Source organism: Pongo pygmaeus, chromosome 11 (genome assembly GCF_028885625.2).
Source record: "Pongo pygmaeus isolate AG05252 chromosome 11, NHGRI_mPonPyg2-v2.0_pri, whole genome shotgun sequence".
NCBI lineage: Eukaryota > Metazoa > Chordata > Mammalia > Primates > Hominidae > Pongo > Pongo pygmaeus.
In genome coordinates, this window is record NC_072384.2 from 109,503,960 (window position 1) to 109,508,086 (window position 4,127).

Sequence of the window (4,127 nt, forward strand, 5' to 3'; positions counted from 1 at the left end):
TATAGATTTTAAAATAATATTCCTACTAAGATTTATGCCAGATTTTAAAATAATATTCCTACTAAGATTTGTGCCTAATGTATTTTATGTTATTTATCTTCTTTTGTTCATACAAAAAAACGAAAAAATTTTTTCCATGATTTCTTAACTAACATATGTATTATATATAATATATAATATATATTATATATTTATATATATCCGTCTATATGTACACATATATATATAGACAGACATGCTATTTATTTTCAGTCTTAATGGGAAGTTTTACTTAGGGATCTGTTCCACACAAAGCTATATACGTTAGATTAAAAGTAAAGTTGAAATTTAAAAAGCATCATGAATAACTGTATTAATCATCAATGATTTTAAAAAATAAATCAATCATCCCTTAATCCATCTTCAAACAATGACAACACCCGACAATGCCGCCCCACCCGCTCTGCCCCGCCGTGCGCCCAGCCAGCCATGGGGAAGGTGAGCCCAGCCCACGCCCAGGGCTCCGGGAGCTTCCTGCATGGCGGGGGCCGGAGACTGGGGTAGGGGCAGGCCTGTGAGCCCTCGCCTTGCCTCGCCTTACCTTGCAGATCACCCTGTACGAGCACCGGGGCTTCCAGGGCCGCCACTACGAATGCAGCAGCGACCACCCCAACCTGCAGCCCTACTTGAGCCGCTGCAACTCTGTGAGCGTGGACAGCGGCTGATGGATGCTCTATGAGCAGCCCAACCACTCGGGCCTCCAGTACTTCCTGCGCCGCGGCGACTATGTCGACCACCAGCAGTGGATGGGCCTCAGCGACTCGGTCCGCTCCTGCCGCCTCATCCCCCACGTGAGTGCAGTCCCACCCGGGCCCTTCCGTGCCCTCGAGTCGCATCAGTGATCCACATGGATGATTCACACGACAGGCGATGGGATGGGATGGCAGCATTCTTTTTTCTGGCTCTAACTATATTCTCTTTTCCTTTATTAACATCCGTAAGGTTTCCTTCCACTGAAAAAGTATGTGATGCAGTGCTTTTAACTGAACATTTTATTTTATTTTGCTAAAGTCAAATTCATCTCTACTGGGAATAAGTTGTGCATGGCATTAGCTCAGAGCGTCTATGCCACAGGTGATGAATGAGCAACAGAATTCCTTGCTCTCAGGTGGTCCTAAACTAGGTACTTGGCTATTTCTTGAAGAGTACCTATGCTCGGTACTCTTCACCTATGAATTAGGACTAATAAGAGTAGTTCCTTTCTGAGGTTGCAATGAGGGTGAAAGGAGGGCACCTGGCACAGGCCAATCCCCACCCCCGAGTATTAACTATTATTATGAACATCAAGGGGCTCTCAAGTCCTGCCTTCCGATTGGGCAAACCAGTAACCAACAATGAGATTCCAATAGCTCCTGCAGGGCCCACTGTTACCTAAATGAAGCCCCAGGAGCCTGGAATTTCACAGTTAGGGATTCCCTAAGTTGACTGTGACAGAGTCCCGGAAAATGAACCACTTTTGTGAAGTCTGAAATCCCCTCACAGGGTTTTTAATAGCTTGATAAGGACCCAGTCTGGCATTGGAGCCCAAAAACTTAGATTTCTAATTTCAAGTTCCAACTCTTCTAATTACAGACTGTAAGATCCAGTCTTTAGTTTTCTAGTAAAAGGGGAAAAGGCTTTAACGTTGCTCCACATGTTCCCGGGTGTTGTGAAGAACAAATGAAGCAACATGTCAGTCCTTTGCAAACACAGAATGCTGACCAATGTAAAATACCTTATTAGCAGTTGTGCATACCACAAGAGGAATTGCTTTTGAGAATCTCTCCTAAAGAGGGTTTTAGTGGTGGAAGAGGAAACATATTGCGACAAGGGAAAGAAACAAGCAGATGAAGGAAGAACAGCTCAAGAGAGAAAGGCAGAAATAGCTCAGGAGAAACAGCCTAACTTTCCATTTTTCTAAAGATTTTATACTCTTTGATGCTGTACAGGCCTCTTTCAAGATCTTGAACTTCCATTTTTGGTTATTACCTAAAACTGATTTGCAGGAGCACATGTTGGAGCTGAGAACTGAAGCCTAGTCTTTGTGATGGCTCTTGCTTTTCAGCATGTTAGAGCAGCAGGGCTTAAAGCAGAAAGGCACAGATGAAGGGATTGCCCAGGCTGGACTCTCTTCCGGAATTGCCAACAATCTGTGCCTTGCCTGGGTAAAAGCAATTCAACCTCCTCTCCCTTTAGCTCCTAATGTTACTGAGATTCAAAATAATACCTGTTGCCAGGGACACATTTATCTTTTTGTTTAAAATCTGATTATTTTGTATGTCCTACAGGGAGAGCCCCAAACCACCACATGTCTATAAAGGAGAGAACGAAACAAATACATAAAATACCTGAAAGTGGTCCTGAGCAGAACCAGTGTGTCTGTTCATGTAGATTGTACCAAAAGCCCTAGGGAGCATCATTCATACCAAATGAATGGGGAATGATGCCCTCTTGAATTTCACAGTGGATAACATGCCCAGCTATACATAGCACCCCTGGTATTAGCAATCTCTTTCTCTTAGTTTGCTCACCTTTGATACAGCAAAGATTTTTTTTAAGTCCATTCCCCAGGGGTGCCTGCTGAAATGAGGTCAGGTTTTCTGACTTTCCCTCATCTGCTGTTTGCTGAACCCCCAGGTCAGCTCCCACAGGCTCAGGATCTATGAGCAAGAGGATTATAGGGGCCAGATGGTGGAGATCACTGAGGACTGCTCCTCTCTTCACGACCACTTCCACCTCAGTGAGATCCACTCCTTCAATGTACTGGAGGGCTCCTGGGTCCTCTATGAGCTGCCCAACTACTGGGGGCGGCAGTACCTGCTGAGGTCGGGGGACTACAGGCGGTACCTCGACTGGGGGGCCAAGGATGCTAGAGTGGGCTCCCTAAGGAGAGCTGTGGAGCTCTACTGAAATATTTGTACTCTATCCTTTGCTCCATCTGGAAACTAATAAAATATTTCCTGTGTGTTCCATGCAGTAATGTATCCTCTGTTCCTTTCAGCCTCCTTGGAAGGGCTCAGCAAAAATCATGCTGGGAATCATGTGGATTTTCTTGCATGTATCAGTGGAAAGAGGGTGTGAGGCAGCAGTTAAGAGCACAGCCTCTGGGGCCAGAATGCCGGGCCCAACTCTACTTACTAGTTATAGTTGTGGGGCAAGTTACTTAGCATCTCTGACCATCAGTTTCCTAATATGTAAAAATGGGGGAAATAATACTCTTCCTCTCACAAGGTTGTGATGAGATTAAACCTTATTAATGAGGTTAAATGGATTACATGAGTTAACACTTTTAAATCACTTCCTATAGCTTTGCATATGCTCATTTCTAGGAAGCTGTTCTGTAAGCTTGGTTGTGAAACATCTAGTCCCCTCCTTGGTACTCGTTTCTTAGTAGAAATCCCTTTAGGCAATTGCATTAAGTAGGTTGGCTAAGTGAAATTGCATCAGAGGGAGATAGGGATAGAGATAAATTTGTTAAGATACCATGTCTGACACATCTGAGGTCTAAAAATATGTGACTGACTGAATAGATTTATTAATATTTATGTGTCCAGAGCACAAATAAAGAAAGAAAGTGCCATCTTAATAAACAGCCTTAAGGAACTCTTCAAAATACAGTTCTCCTTAAGGGAGCTACAGAACACTCAGGCAGTGTGCAGTGGTAAAAACAAGCACACAGTACAGTAGTAAAGGCAGAGGGTACATGACCAGGAAAATAAAATTCAATAATGAAAAGCTCATCATTGGCTGTGACGATATTGTCCTCAAACTTAAATAAATCTTTATGACATCTAGTTTATGAATCAGCATTTGATAATCATAACAATAAGAAAGAAAAAGGAAATTTATGGGGACTAATTTTGTAACGGAGTTCAATATCCTTGCACAAAGATAGAGTTCATCAAATGAAATCTATTTCAGTATTCTATCATACCAAAAGGTTTTCTTTAAGTCCAAATCCTAAATTGTACATGCTTATATGTAATCAAGAAAAACCAAATTTCTTCTCAGCTTAAGAGTTTGCTGTAACTGCGCAAATGGCAACCTCTTCTTGAAATAAGTTTATGATGAATTAAATGGCCATGATTAAGATGGAACCACTAGAAACT

At 42.6% G+C, this 4,127-nt stretch overlaps 1 pseudogene; it reads left to right on the forward strand.

The window, feature by feature from the left end:
- The first annotated feature begins 468 nt into the window (after positions 1 to 468).
- LOC129031942 (gamma-crystallin F-like) lies at positions 469 to 2,928 on the forward strand (annotated as a pseudogene).
- The last annotated feature ends 1,199 nt before the right edge of the window (positions 2,929 to 4,127 follow it).